The 16,185-nt window shown below is 40.1% G+C and overlaps 1 protein-coding gene across 1 annotated transcript in view; it reads left to right on the top strand.

The window, feature by feature from the left end:
* The first annotated feature begins 7,905 nt into the window (after positions 1-7,905).
* Positions 7,906-16,185, top strand: part of sema4ba (sema domain, immunoglobulin domain (Ig), transmembrane domain (TM) and short cytoplasmic domain, (semaphorin) 4Ba) — a 46,270-nt gene continuing 37,990 nt past the window's right edge. The window contains exon 1 of the mRNA XM_073472948.1: positions 7,906-8,011. The gene's annotated coding sequence lies outside the window, so the exon portion shown is untranslated. The remainder of the gene's footprint in view (positions 8,012-16,185) is intronic.

Raw genomic sequence — 16,185 nt, 5'->3', positions numbered from 1 at the left:
AGTCATTAGACAAGTCAAGTTTATTTGTATAGCACATTTTATATGAAACAAAAAGTGAACATCATACATGACAAAATATATACAATAAGATAAAAACATAAAATAAAACATATAAGATGAGAAGGTAACACCATTAAAAGAAATCCAATAAAAAGGTGTTATTATAATTTTTATTAAGTTATAAAGCTGAAAACAGCACTGGTTTAATAACTGATGACAAGTTGACATGTTGGAGATGTGTAGTTTTCATATGACTGTTACAACAGATACTTAATCACTATATATCAATGTAGTACTGCCATACAACTGTCCTGCATATTGATTAACAACATAGTCTACAATAACTTGATACAGCCAGGTATATTAAAAGTAGATCTGCCACAGTACAATTATACATTGTTAAGGTTGACAGTAAGTTTGTACTGTCTCACAGAACATAAGGTCATGTTGCCCCCTTTACTCTGTGACATGAGCTTTGAGAAACCATAAAGACATCTTTGGACTGATGAATCCAATTTCTTGCCACAAGAAGAGAAAAAAACTGCTTGATTAAATTCCCCCTCTGTTGCACAGAGGAGGACATGGTTATTACTGTATGTGGTAGTCGGGGTGTGCATGTGAGGGGGAGGGGGAGCTTAGCTAGAAAACACAGGAAAGTTGAGCTGCTGCCATGGACATGGAGGGCCACCTGAGGAGTGTCCGAGCTGTTCCTCCTGCTCTGTCTGTTGAATTTCAAGCAGGCTGACTTGCCTTTGGAGCTGTGCCATTGGCTCTGGTTTGACAAATTGTTAATCCAATAAATAGTTTGGCAGTCAAAGCCACTACAAACATATTTCTCTGTACAAAGATAAATACAGATTAGAGAAGGATTGAGAGGAAAACAACCACATGTAACACAAGCACCTGAAAGAGAGCGTGATGCGATAAATGACACATAAAGTATGATGGACATGTGACTGGTAATGCTGGGAAGTCCAATAGTGGTTTCAGACGTGTGAGTAATAGCTGGTACGGTGACATAAAGAAAATGAGCATGTATGCAACAGAATAATGAAAGGACATGGGGTGAGTCACGTAGATGGCTGAAAAGTTCTCTCACACACACACCCCAGGGATTGTTCATTGGCATCACCTCTCTGCCAGAGGGCACTCATCCCACAAACCCTCTCTACTGGAGAGCTACTGTATCAGAAGTGGTGGAGTGATGCTTTTGCTTGTGTCACGCTGGGCTTCATCCCCCCCCCCCCCCCCCCCCCCCCCTCAAACAGTCAAAGCACAGGATAAAAAACATCCCACAAACCCTAGACCTTGTGAGAAGAGAGTGATTGATCATATGCTATGATCAAACATGGGGAACTTGCTGCCAAAATGAGTCACTCACATCCGTTGTGGGTCACACTGTGCTACCTCAGCTGGTACTTTTTCAGACAGTCCATTCACCTTTACTCCAAATAGGAAATATAAAAAAAATTTTTCATTATTGCTTTATCTCCTGGTTATTTGCTTGATTTAATTTTTTAATCATTTTGTTTATAAAATGTCAAAGAAACCATTGACTATATAAAATGATCAACTGGCTTCTTAGTCTAAAAAGTGAACCCAAGCTCGCATTCTTTCTAATGGCTAGCAGTGGGCGGCTCCACTGGTTTCAAAAAGAAGCCAGACTGTATGTAAGCTTATGAGAAAATGAGCTTAATTCTCACTTGATTTATTACCACATTAAACAGTTTCCGAAAGATTTTATGGTCTTGATCTCTAGTTTTAAATCTTTTTCAATACAGCATGATGTTTATATTTGAAACTATGGTCCCATTCAGAGTAAAATGGATGATAAAGCAGGGCATGCTTCAGGGCGTCTTTACCTTGTGATTGACAAATCACTACCTCTGTGTTTCCTTGGGTTCTCAGTCAAAGCCAATCAATACGTACCCACCTCCATCCTCTTCCTCTTCCGTCCAAATATGGTTATTTCTGGCTCCAAAAAACTAAGATGGTGACAGCCATAAGGCCAAACTCAAGTCTTCAGAATAATGCTCAAACCAATTGGTGACATCATGGTGAGTTTGCGCTTGAGTGAAACCCTCAAAGCAAAATCTACCTTGAAATGGTAGATATTTGCAATGAGTTATTTTTAATCCTCTGATAATAAAAAGTCGATTTTAAAACCTAGTGAAGATCCCAAATCTGACAAAGATACCAAATATGTCAGGCTAAGGTTTTGGGAATAAATGATGCACAAGATATGTAGAATATTTCCATTTCATAAAAATGCAGACTTTGGTTTGAATCCAAAAAAGACAGCAAGTGTGTTCCAGGCGGAGGAAGTGGATGCTCAAGTGCAAAATATAAATCAGTTATCAAAAGAGAAAAAAAGTGGCAAAGCTTGTGTTTGTTTATTTCTCTCAGTGTAAACATCATGTAGGTTTAATGAGGAGTTGAAACACGCTGATACCCTCAGACAGTGCAGAATAAGATGATTTGAACAACCTCTGAGCTACTTAAGGGCCAGGAAAACTGTGTGTTATGGAGTTAAACACCACGCTCTAATAATGACACATCAGCATTAGTGTTTTACAGTAATCTGGTTTTACATTAAGAGTGGAGCTGAAAGGAGGACAAATATAAGTGGTGTGAGGACAAGGTGAGGACTTGTCTGAGTAGTTGTGACTTTGGTAGCTGTTCTGCTTTACAACTGAGAGTTAGGTTGTTTACTGGGATTTTCCTTTTAGCTGGTAGCGCTGAACAGATGCTTGAAGTAAGTGTCGACCATGGCCCCACTGTTATTATGCAACTACTGACAACCTGTTAGATGCGCAGCAGAGTTTTTGCTAAAAGGTGGAATATATTTGACTTTTTGTTCACAGTAATGTTAGTGCGGAAAACATGTTATGGTCTCAATGTTGTTGTGCTTCCTTCCGACTGAAAAATAAGAAATAGGTTGGCACTCCAGAGGAAAGCACTCGGTTGTCATGAGGCCATAGGTAGCCTGAAAAGACGACAAGCGTACGCTATCTTCAGATGTGCAGGAGGAAGGAGGAGGAAGTGAATAAAGTCATTTTTTTTTTTTTTATCTGTCACATTTTCTGCCACATGAAACAAAATTACTGTGTTTCAACACATTGGACAGCGCTGTGTTAACACCACATTACTGCAGTAAAACCGAGATTCATCTTGATGACACAGTCAGTGTAACCTCTAAACACAGAAGTGATAACATGAAGCTGAGAGTTATAGGTGCCGGGGCTGCTCCTTTTTCTTCAGTGCTTCTGTCAGCCTCAGTGACTTTAAGTAGCCTCGTGCTGCTATCTGGTGTGTTTCCATTAAGCCAATATGTGAAACACGATGGCTTATCGCAGCTCTGTAATTCCTCGACTGTTATTCATTTATATAGAATGACCTGTCAGCACTTCTGCCAGCTGTGTGTGAAACATGCTGAGGAGTGTGATCACACTTTTTTTTTGAATCACAAAAGCTTATATTATGCCACATGTTTAAATGTTTGAATGTAATTTTTTTTTTAAATTACTTTTAGGATACGTAGCACAATTTTTTTTTAAGTACAGCAAGCTTTAATCACAAATCACAGATATTTTTGACTATCTCACCTTCATCTGGGAGGTATGAGGTTGTTTCTGGTTCATTTATTTACTCTTTATTGAACATCACATGACTTAGGGATGGTTCCTGATAGTCTAACATAAACCAATTAATATCATTGCTTAAAAATACTTTCATAATATATTTTTTTAACTTTAAGAAGATACAGAAATGTATTTATTTATTACAGGTATGTAGCATACCACAGCATTTACCATAGCCTAAACTGGTCCTGAGATGGGAAAATGCATAAAACTGAACAACAAATACTCAAAAGACCATACAAACACAAATTCAGCAATATTAAAGATGTACAAGAAAATACAGACGGATCAATATACAACACAAAATGTATTATAATACAATAAAACACCATACAACAGGAGGCACCAGATCATTCATGACTACATTACTGATCCCTCTTCAAAAACACATTCAGTTTTGGTTTAAAATGATCCCAGTCAGGATCAAGTTTGAGTTTTGCAGGTAAGGAATTTCACATATTGATCCTCCGAACAGGAAAAGCTGTTTGTCTAAATAATAATGATAAAAATAATAATAATACATTTTATTTGTACTTGCACTTTTCAAGAGACTCAAAGACTCTTTACATGCAAACATAAAAGCAATACACTAGAAACTAGTATCATAAAAACAACACACTACAAACAAATCTAAAAACATACACACAACATTACATAGCACAACATTAAGCACACATTAAAAGCAGTTCTGAAAAGGTGAGTTTTGATTAATGATTTGAACTTGGGCAGATCGGTGCAGTCTCGGATGGGTTTGGGGAGAGAGTTCCAGAGGGTGGGGGCAGCTATGCAGCTATAAATGAGGATTTACGTAAAGGCACCTTACAATTCCCATTGGATGCTCCACGTGTTACTGAGCCTGAAACTCTGAGTGGAACCACAAGGTCTCTGAGCACCTGACGAGCCTGATTATGTAGCCATTTATAGATGAATTTGCAAAAGAAATGCAAATTATCTTAACTACTAAACATATAACAGTACACCCATCTTTTCAGAATATACTTGAGCAAATACTAACCAATAAGTGGCTAAATAGATTGACTGGATTTTCCAACTTAAAAATCCAAATTCATTCCTCGCTCAACTTCATTTTGTAAACTATTTCCTTAAATGTCTTCCTCTATTCACTAAGATTTACATTGTGCTTTATGTAATTGTTAAGCACTTTTAACCACTGAACATTTCTGTGTTGTCTAATTGTAACTGGTGGGGTACACTTTGTGTCGAAGTTGTGGGGAACAGAGGAAAAGAAAAGCAGCATTTTGAGCGCAGCCACATTGACATGGTCAAAAGCAATGAAAAAGGCCAGTCTTTGTCTGTTTGACTGGTCTGAGCCACGTGTTTAGACGTCTGCCAGAGGGGTCCTTTATGTTGTATGGATTGTTTACAAAAGGTCGCCTGCATGGCAGTGGCAGGTGGTCGGACTCAACAAGAGGTGGGTTAGCAGTCCAGCAGGGGAGGGGGTATGAATCTAACTGACACAGGCTGTAAATAAGACATCCAGTGAGTATACTGTGCTGTGGCTTAAGTATGTCTCAGGTGACCGTGAGGAATCTTGCCTCTGCACGGATCCACAGAGCCGACTTTCAGAATCCCAACACCTCAAACTTGGCATAGCGTCTCCCTCCTTAGCAGTTGCCTAAAGTGTATAATTAGCATCTGCTATTTTGGAAACAGGCGTCCCCGTCTCAACACCCCGCTATCTTACATTTCTCTCTATTTACCCTGGAAATATTTTTGGAGAAGGCATGTGAAGTTATGTGGTAACACTTCACTTTAACAGGACTTTTTTTTTAACACTTCGGTGTACAATCATTGGCATATTCAAACATCTTCATGTACATCTCCTTTCCTCTCTATTGATGTCATTAGAATACATGTTTTTGTTTTATTAAAACATAAAGAGTAGTATGTGGTTCCTTGGAGCTTGTGTGTCCCCTTTACATTTCATGAAACGGCCCCTTCTGAGACCTTGTTACGTCACTTCTGTCGTACTTTCAGTGTCATGGCCTGAAAACTTTGTCCTTGCCAGTGTTGTGAGTTTTATTTTAGAACTACTTTGTGGCTCAACTTCACACACCGGCTCCTAATGTCTTCCTCGTGTGCCCTTCAAGTAGCCTGTAGTACAGTAGATCTCTGCAGGATGTCATTCATTTAAAGTAAGAGCACATTGCATTTCATAGTTTTATTTTAATTTGACATTGTCTCGAGAAAGGCTTGCTACTGCTTTTAAGTGTTGTATGTGCAGGAAATATTGAAGCATTCATTGTTTTTTATGCCAGCAGGTTGTCAGTGTTGTTACAGTGTAAATATGCTGAAATTCCAGTTTAACATTATAATCAGATTGTTGCCTCTATGATGTTACAGATTAACTTGGAAAATGAAAAAAAAAAATTCTTATGAAGAAGTAATCAAGTAAATCATCAAGCTCAGAACTGAAAGTACGGAAGGAATGCATGTTTTTACCAAAACATTTACATTTTCACAGATGCAAAACAACAGGCACATAACTGATGTACCAGATGATCTAAAGGACAATTTAGTGATGGTTCAAGACTGAAATAAACACTGCTGTTTAAACCTTAAAGCACACACTAGGCATGGTACTAGGCTCATTATTCCCTCTAGAACAGCAGGGATGTTTTTTGTAGGCTAACCTGGAAGTTGGCATCACCCTGGTTCCCTCTTAAAAAAGCCTATTGGATGTTGAAAAGATAATCATCACAAATAAACACCACTTTTATGATTTCTGAAGTGTAAATGCAGTCGCCAGAAATAAAGAGTGAACGTTAGGCCATAAACGAACTACGTCACGGTTGCACGATTTCAGCATCACCACAACTACACTTCTTACTAAACTATACTTGCACACTTTCCTGTAAATTGATCAATCTATAAGTTGGAAAGTTAGCATTAGAACATTTTGCAACTAACATCCGGCCCAAGAGGAGCTAGTGGGTGTTGACGTTTAACGCCTCCGACAACTTATGTAGTTTCATTAAGCCACTTGTCAGAAACCTTGTAAACGCTTTACATGTGGGTTTGTATTTTATGTGGTAAAACAAAACGTAATATAATCTTTAAAGCTTCTGTAATCCTCAGACCTTTTAGGCAGTTTACAGAAAACCGGTTCAGAAAACCCAATGAATTCGAGATAAGGGAACCAGAAGTTTCAAAATGCTAGCTTATTTCCGGGTTTAAGGCGCTCTATTTGGCACTGTCTCATGTTTTGGTCTCAAGCAGCTCAAAAGCATTGTCGCAGTATAGCTTCAGTCTATCAACTAAAAGAGCTACTTTAAAACCTGATTTCCACATGTAAAAGAAATGAATGAAATCATCTATTGACTTCAACCCCACAGATCTGTGGACGGCCTCAAGTTTCACATTTAAAGTTTTACATTCTGATTATATAGTTAACATTTTTGTTAAAAACAGATTTTAACTTCTCGCTGATACCACAGAAAGCAGTTAATTGATGACTGTGATTTAGGACAGATAGATTTGGTTTATTTTCCGGTAGCTTGAAGTCACTGGTAATTACAATCATTAAAGTCAGTCTCTACACGGGTGCAGGCAGCTGGCTGAGAGGCAAACATCTGCAGTCCATAACAAGGGAACCAACTCCCAGGAGAGATTAAAAAAAACGCTCCAAGGCTACTCTCAATATGATTGTGGCTTTGTCTCATTTAGTTTAGTCATGTCACGGGTGTTGCGTAAATGTTTTCCTTGTAAGAAGTGGTCATGATTTCCCAAAAGCAGATTAGTTATCAGTCTTGTGAGCAGAAAATCACAGGACAGGACACCTTTTTTGTTCTTCTTATTGTTATCGCTACCAAAATCATTTAAAACAGATTCACACTTATAACACACACACATATAAGGAGGATAGTTGGCCTTTACTGTCTCTCTGCCTTGAGCACTCTGCAATAGTTTCCTAATTACACTGTGTAACATAGTCTCTAACATATAATAATCGTTCCTCTGCTCCTAAAAAATGAGTAATATGTGAACTTGCACATTGGTGGTTTCAGTCAAAAATGAGTCAAGATCATCCTGTAGAAGTGCACCTCCCTGCTCCTCCTCCTCCTCCTCCCTCCCTCCCTCCCTCCCTCTCTCTGAGGATGTGATGGGAGGAGCTCCAGAGTGTGTTGAGCGGTTAGAGGCAGGCTGTAGTACTACACGGTGTCAGGGAGAGGGAGAGTGTGGACCTGCCTGCCGACACACAGCTGTCATCTACCAGAGCCTTAAACTCTTTCTGTGGATTTTCTTCTGACACTTTCTGGAGGAGGAATCAATTCGTCTGTGTCACCTAAAGGAAACCTTTTCTCAGATCTGAAGGACATTTTTGTTTCTCAGCTGAGTGGGACAAGAGCGTGAGTAGTGCTGTTATAGAGACTGCCTATGTGTTCATTAACTGTGTGGCGCCCTGGCTTCATGAATCATTGATGTGAGCACGCTGCAGTTCGGGTTACCTATTGCAATGATGCCAGGATAACCGTCATTTCCCTGTTAGAGAGTAATAAACTTCTTATGACTCTGCGTGGGGTTTGTTGTTAGTTTCTCTCTTTAAAGGGATAAGTAGGTGTGAGCTGACGCGCAACAGCCCTCCGCCCTCTCCAGTAGGTCTTTATCGCAAGGTGATAGCAGGGCAAGGGGGTCATTAAAGACCCAGTCTGAGTGCATCTTGTGCTTTGTGGGTGATTGTGTATGTGTAGGAGCTACCCTTGCATTAGGAAATGTTGGTCTTGGACTTATTTTCTTTGGAAACACAGCTATTTACCTGGGTGTGTTGGTATTTTAGGACTTGAAGAAAAAACAGAGGATGGCTCTGACTCTTAAAGCTGAGGCACAGCTCATCAGGAGTGATAGCAACTGTGAGAGAGACCTCTTACCACAGATATGTTTTAGTGAATGTGGCAGCCAGTGCACACACGTCCTCTCCCCGAGTCTGAACACTTTGTGTGAACCCAGAGGAGTGTGGAAAATCTGATAGGCGAGAACAAGAACGTGAATGTCAACACAAAGTCTTAATTGTCTTGTGTCTGGTTGTGATAGTCAAACTGTTTGAGGAGTTTCTGTTGTGACACTGGTGAGGGGCTCATGGTGTGATGCTGGCAGCTACGAGGCAGAAGCATCAGGTGTTATTGTGTGAAAATCAAATCTCTCACCCACACACTGCTGGCAGCACAATCGAGACTAGTGCCAAACTGTTAGCCGTGTGGGTGGTAGTTAATGGATAGAAACCGTAAATGGAAAAGTTTGTCAAAAGTCAATGAGGAGGTCAACCTAAGATTTTTATTTACTCTTCTTGCTTACTTTTAAATGTACACTGCCAAGAACCTTCTACTTGAAAATCTCTTAAGCTTGTTCTTCTATGTCATTAGGTTTGTGAAACAATAAGAGGATATGTGTTATTTTCCACCGTTAGAGTGACCTTAGTTTAGATAATTTGCTTATTTTATGTTTTAAGATCTTTCCCAAATGAGATGAATAGTATCAAACACTTTTCTTGGAGAAGTCACATGTCTCCTCCTTCATGAGAAAATCATGAAAAACATGAATCTATGAAGTGTCATTTTCAAAACTTTAACTACTAGACTCGACATGTCTCCAACTTTACTGTAAGGTCATTATCAGTTCATGTGTGCTGGAGGTTTCAAGGCTCCACATCACATGTTGAATAACGGACTGTGATTGGCTTTTAAACTTGTTCGGATGTCAGAAAACCAAGCGTGCACTTACTCGTCTTAAACTCAGATTTAAGGATAGCACGGAGATACTTGTCACCTCAGTAGATGAGTTGTGTGTTTAACTTTTCACATTCAGAAGCCAGTGCATGTGAGCCTGTCTAGCATGTACTAACAAGGCAGTTGGACATGAGGGATAACCAACCAAACCAAGCTGTCAGTCAAAGCGAGAATTCAATCAAAACGAAATTTTAATATGTTATGAAAATTTCTTGTCACGATTATCTTGGACAATATAATTGCGATTCACAATATTATCCTGATAATCTTTCAAATATACTTGAAACTCCTTAAATGACATTAAAACATACTGGAATCCCTTCAACTTGCATTTTATTAAGAATCAAAAATAAAATCATTTATCACCCGACCCCTGCTTAATATTATATAGGGGTGGGACAGCTGGTGCCACTACTTTTCTACTTGGTTGCCATTTAAAATATTGCAGAAAAGGAGGGCGCAACAAAATGCACAGGTCAAACCTCAAACAGTGAAAAACGATAGGCAACATTTGAGGAAAGTCTGTCTCCTCCTTATCGCCCCACACAGATCTGATGTTTTCATGTGCTGCTGTTTTCCGTCTCTTTAGTGGAGCAGAAGACAGATGTTTAAGTCACATGCTTCCCGTCCTTGTGATTCAATCACTAAGTGTGTCTCCATTGCACTTTGTAGCATGTTACTTTTATCAATAAACCAACTTTTCCTCCTCAGCCAGACATAAAAACGTTTTCATGTTTTTTTTATGTGCAAATTGAAAAAAACGCATCAAAACAGCTGGATGGAAACCTGCCTACAGACGGAGATCCTTAAATGATGAACAAACACCCAACAGATCTGGAACAAATAGGAGCTTTCATGAATTTTTGAGAATGGTTAATTATTCCACAAGAGGGTGGGATATAATCAGCTGCGCTCATCCCATTTGTGACAGAGAGAGTTTTTGTTTTACGGCCTCGTATACGGAGATTCATCTGTCTGTTGTAGGAGAAAAGCCTGTCTGTGCTGACCTTGGCCTGCTGTTTTCTTTTGGGTTGATCCACAAAGAAAACAGCTGGCAGTTGCATTCTGGATACCGGCGGCCTTGACAATGAACTGCCTGTATGATGCTGTCAGAAAAGCTTTGGCTCGTTGGTAAAGCATGGTGCCTGTAGTATCAATACTTCAAATCCGGGCTTCTTCGGAAAAAAATATAGCTAGTTCATGATGTGGTGAGAGTTTCTTGCAGAGAAAGCCTGAGTTTTAGAGTTGGAAGAGTTTAACTGGAACGCTGAAGCATTCCTTTGCAGAGTGAAACGTTATTTGATTCTGTGCTGTTCTGCATCTAGTCTGCTGAAAGGAAAAGAAGCAAACGGATAAAATTATGCCCCTGTGTTGTGAAGCTGCTCAAAGCCGTGAGCAACCTGTTGCAGATTACTAAATCTGTTCAGAGTAGAAAAGACAAAGAAGAAACAAATATTTCTGAATCGCACTGTTTTATCACAGCTTAATCCCCCATGCTGGCCCCATATGCACATGTTTCCGTTTTGTCAGCATATCCCAAGGGCATTTTCTCAGCATTAGGCTACTCTGATCCATCTCCTTCATCTGTTTATATAGTCAGGTTGACTCTCTCCCTGTCATTGTGTGTGTGTGTGTGTGTGTGTGTGTGTGTGTCTGTGTGTGTGTGTGTGTGTCTGTGTCTGTATGTGTGTGTGTGTGTGTCTGTGTGTGTCTGTGTGTGTCTGTGTCTGTGTCTGTATGTGTGTGTGTGTGTGTGTGTGTGTGTGTGTTTGAGAGGAAAATGTTCCTTTTTGATTTTCTTTCATGTGCTGTTTTCCTCTCCATATGGTTTGGTGTCACAAATGTTAGTTTAGATTTCACGCCAATAACACAAGTTTAAACAGAGTACATGAGCAATTACAGGCTGAAATGTGTGTGACAAGCATGTAGCTCTGAATTGGATCATAGTTTAGATCATACCGTTAGTGTCTTTTAAGAAATTCAAGGTATGTTTTTCAACTTGAGCCAGAATATTGTGTGCTGCCTTCCAACACAAGAGCTATGCTTATTGTATTATCACAGCATGGGCCAAATAGAAACAGCCAGTCATAAAACACGGTCTGGTGTTGTCTCCTCAAATTACTCTGCAGAACAGAGAAATGATACAGATATACAGGGTTTGTATTTTTGAAACATTTAAGTTTTGACGAAACCTAAACACAATATTCAATTGCCATCACATTAGTCCATTTGCAGGATGCAGAAAATGAATGTGTTTTCAAAAATGTGGCTTAGAAAATAGATCGATTGGCTGATATTATCCTATCACAGATATATAACTTTTTAGAGATCGTAATACTGAAAAAGATGCTTGAGATCATTTATAAGTTGAAAGTGAAGTCAATTTAGACAAAACGGTTGATTGTTATTGTTATATCTTGTCCCATTTTTAATGACCCCATTTAAGGGATCAATGCAAAAAAGGTGTGTACATCGGACGATGTATTGCTATCAGAATATGTTATTTCCTAACATCTGTACCGGCATCGGCCACAAAAATCAAGTATTGGTCAGCTTGTTTAAAAAATTAAAGTCTGGTAGAGAATGACCAGAATGACACTGACCACAAGATCATATCCCAGAGCTTTTCATAATATCACATGATCTTTATCAGCAGTTTTCCCAGATATAGTACTGCAAATGTTGCGCTGTCCAATGCTCTTTCTCTATCATGTGAGCCTAAAAGTAGAGATTCAACGCTCATTTTTGACCGTGGAATGAGCAGTTAACAAGAGGTCCATTTAGTAGCTATTCCGGTCCTTTCAATCATATCACATTATCTTCAGAACTTGTCAATTTATCTGACTTTGTGTCTGTTTTTGCTCACTAAAATGAGTGAGAAAAGGGTTAACAGCTTAGGCATAAGGAGGGGTGGGCTGTGGAGTGGCCAGCCACTTGTAACCTAAAGGTTAAATACAGGCCTTCAGGGAGTCCTATTACTGTGTACTCACTGATGGGAACTCTGCAAACATGCATTCTGGGAGCACAGCGGGCTCCTCTGTTTATTCCCAGTCCAGCACTGTGCCATGATGTGGGAAATGACTGTGGACATGGAACCAGGCCAGATCGCTGTGTTTCCTCCAGTGTTTCAGATACAGTCAGATCTGCCTTTTAACCCGTATGAAACATGCACCAAAACATGTCACATGAAGCCTCGTCTCGCTCCCTCACTGTACACAAGCCTGTGAAACATGCTTTGGAAAACCATGTGGAGTATGTTTACACTTATGTCAGCGTTTCTCATGTGCTGGTGTGAAAACTGTAATTTCATAGTGTGTTTCCATCACCCTTCATCTCACACCTGTTCTTGCATGTTACATGCTTAATAATAAAGTTCTATTTTAATCCTCTTAGCTATGTGTAGGTCTACACTTGTGACACAGGACCCACGGGATGACTTTATGGTATCTCACACAGCGAACGTGCATCAGGTTGTTGTTTTTGGTCGTATGTGTTTGTGTGCTTCCTGACATGAGTACTAGAGTAGGCCTGATTAATGGAATCAACCTCCAACCGTGCCTTGTTTAGCAGCTCGTCCCTCCCCCAACGCTGTGATTTGATATCTCTGAGCATTCCAGGTTGTGCCCTTTACTCTGCTAATGGTGCTACTGACCCTTTCAGACATTCCTGCCATAAGTCTCTGATCACAGGAGTCTAATTGCTCCACTGTAAACAAGCTGTACTTTCTTTTAGTACTAATTAACAGTACCATTCTTTACTAAGAAGTAGGTTACAGACGGATATTTGAGGCAAACACACACATTTCACTCAGACGGACAGTTGTTCTTCTGTAACCTTGGACACAAATAGCGCTGGGTGGGTCACATGTTTTTCAGTCAGGCATCCTTGCTGAAAATTATGAATGAGAGATGTGCAAAGGAGGATGATAGGGAGGAGGAGTGATGCTGGTATTTAGTCATTTCATGCTCTGCTAAGATCCATAAACAGTGAAGGGGGAGGTGAGTGTGCAGCTTTTATCCCTCAAGAACACTCCTCACTTTAATGGTCTGGAAGTATGTAATGCAACCTGCTCTGCTTTGTGTTTTCAGTCTGTTGTCCCCCTTCGTTGATGAAACCCAGCGTAGGAATGTTTTACACCTCCTTCGCCATAAAGTCAAATGCTTTGCCACATCAGACTTTTTATGGTAATGCATGCAAGATCTGACTTAAGTTAGCCAAGTTTTGGCCAAATTAAATTACTCCTGACCATAGTCAAAGTCTTTTCCTAGCAAGTGACTCTGCTATTCCTCGATAGCTCTGAGGAGGATTGGCTTATATTGGAGAATTTCAAATTGTTTGGGCAAATAACAGGACAACACACTTATCAACAATAGTTTGCTGGCCCATCTTGCTTAAGGCTTTTGTGATGTTGAGATGGTAGCTGTCACCAACCTCTCAAAATTCTTTATGTCAGTTCATCAGGTGCTAAATTTGTCGTGTCAGCACCTTTCGTTATGGGGCTGTTGCATCCGGCTCAAATGAGATGTTTTCTTTTTTAAGCAAAACCGGTCACTGAGGCTCTGCACTTGCCATCTTTAATGAGCCAACGCCATAATAAAACACCAAATAATGAGACGAGCGATGAGAAGACAGCAGTTTGAGTGAGCGAGAAGAGGTGGGTCTATGTGGGCACAACCTGCTGTCGGAGAGAAATTAGTATTTTAAACTGTTTCAAATACTCAGACAAACATTAGACTGAAGTACCTGTCTGTCATAGAACAGCATTTCCATGTCTCTTTTTGTTGGCATGGTTTTCTTTTGGCCATTTACAATAGCTATAAACACTTGTGCCTTCAGATATGGTTGGACAACACATCACACCAACTACTACCCCAGCCATGACAACCCAGAGATTTGCACAGTAGTAGCAAAAAGATATTGTTTCCTTTTAAAAATCTTGTACAGACTGATCCTCGACACAGTAACGTAATCCCTCTCCCTCAAAGCTTTATGCCTGGAGTCCAAGAGATGGAAATAGAGATAGAGGGAGGGGGTTAAATGTAACAGAGACCACAGGACAGGAGCAGACTAAAAGCTTCCTGTGGCAGGACAGTGTCTAAGCCAGACCTGGCAGACAGGCTGGCAGGGCAGATGTTTTAGGTGAGAGGCACAGTAGATAGCACCGCCTGAATAATTCATCAGATTGGATTGAAGATGTGATATATTAAGACACAGCCATCTTATGGCCTCTTTCAGCAGCTTTTTGTGCAGCATGAGTGGCTGCAGGGCTCAGATCCCCCTGCATCTCTGCTTTCGTTCTGGCAGTTATCCACCTGAGTCTGGGCAGACGAGGGGACAGTTATAGATGTGCTGGCTCTGGGTCGAGCGAGGCCTCCAGACATCTGGAGGGATGAAGCCGTTCATGAATGCAGGTGCAGTTTAAGCTCACAGGAACTAACACTGTTGATGCTTTTTTCCCCCCAATATGACTTCTGCTGTGGTCGCTGGGTCTTATGGTTCAGGTAACAGAGGGAGGGGATACGTGCGTTCCAAGAACACAGATTATATGTTATCTTGTCTGTCTCCAGTGTGACAGGGAGTACGTGCTGAAAGTCTGAATTCTGGCCTTTGCATTTGTCTGCTTTTCCTTATGTTTATTTTGTGATACAAGCAAAACAGGACTTTGTGACCTTACATCTTATAGTTTATAAATAATGTGATGAATCACTTGCTGGTAACGTCAGAGCACAGTGTGTGCTACAGAAGAGCCTTTTCGGTTTGCTGGATGTGAGTTACTTTGGAACATAGATGTTTGTGAACATGACGTAAATGTTCTCTTGACCCACTTAATATGTTTTTTATACTGATGCCAGTAAAACTAAATAACTTTGACCTTTTCTGGCTTACAAGGAATATGTCTGATCCTGTAAGATAATTATAAAATAGAAGAAAATGGAAATACTAATAGTATCTTAAGTACCTCAAAATTTTACCTGAGTACAGTACTTGAGTAAATGGTAGTTAGTTACATTCTATCACTGGTTATTCTAAGTTCTGACACAAAGATTTTTATTTTTACTGCAAATGTATAATGGTTCCACATATTAGTTATCAGGCTCCTCGATCACTAATAATCGGTATCGCTCCCAAAAAATAAAACATATCGGTTGATCCCTATTAGACAAAGATAGTTTATTATTTACCGTAAAACTTTTTAGCATTTGTTGTCTCTGGGGATGCAACACGATGGACCAACCCTTACCTCTAAGTTTCGAAAGTAGGTGAAGATGCCACAGCTCTGATTTCACAATGGAGAGGCTCAGCTTTCTAGTAACAGATCATTTCACCTCCATCTCTCCATGACATCAGCTCCCACCTACACGCATCCAGCTGTGGGGGCCTGGGCGCTGTGTGGACGTGTCAGGACTCTGATTGCATCTCACACGCACACTAGTGTGGGCCTATCACTGCAAACAAAGAGGTACATGAACTTCAAGGGTCCTTTTGAAGTACTTAACACCAGTCTGTCTTAACTAACTTGTGAGAGCAGTTTGGCATTAAAGCTGTTATGAACTGTGGTGTAATTTCTGCAGATTATTAGTCATAGATGTTATTATTTCACTTCCCCTAGAATGAACTAATTTGCACAGTGATTAAGAAATCATGTGATATAGGATATCTGCCTGTATACCTGCAGCCAAGCACACTGAACTCTGTCATCTGATAGGTTGCTAATCCCCTTATTATGCTTGTCTGGTTAAATAGAACAGCCAGTCAGCCATTAAATCATCTAGCCTAGGGATCAATGTGGGCCCCATAAT

The sequence above is a fragment of the Pagrus major genome, chromosome 8 (genome assembly GCF_040436345.1).
Source record: "Pagrus major chromosome 8, Pma_NU_1.0".
Lineage (NCBI taxonomy): Eukaryota > Metazoa > Chordata > Actinopteri > Spariformes > Sparidae > Pagrus > Pagrus major.
Note: the sequence above shows the minus strand (reverse complement) of the source record. Positions and strands in the feature narration are given on the sequence as shown.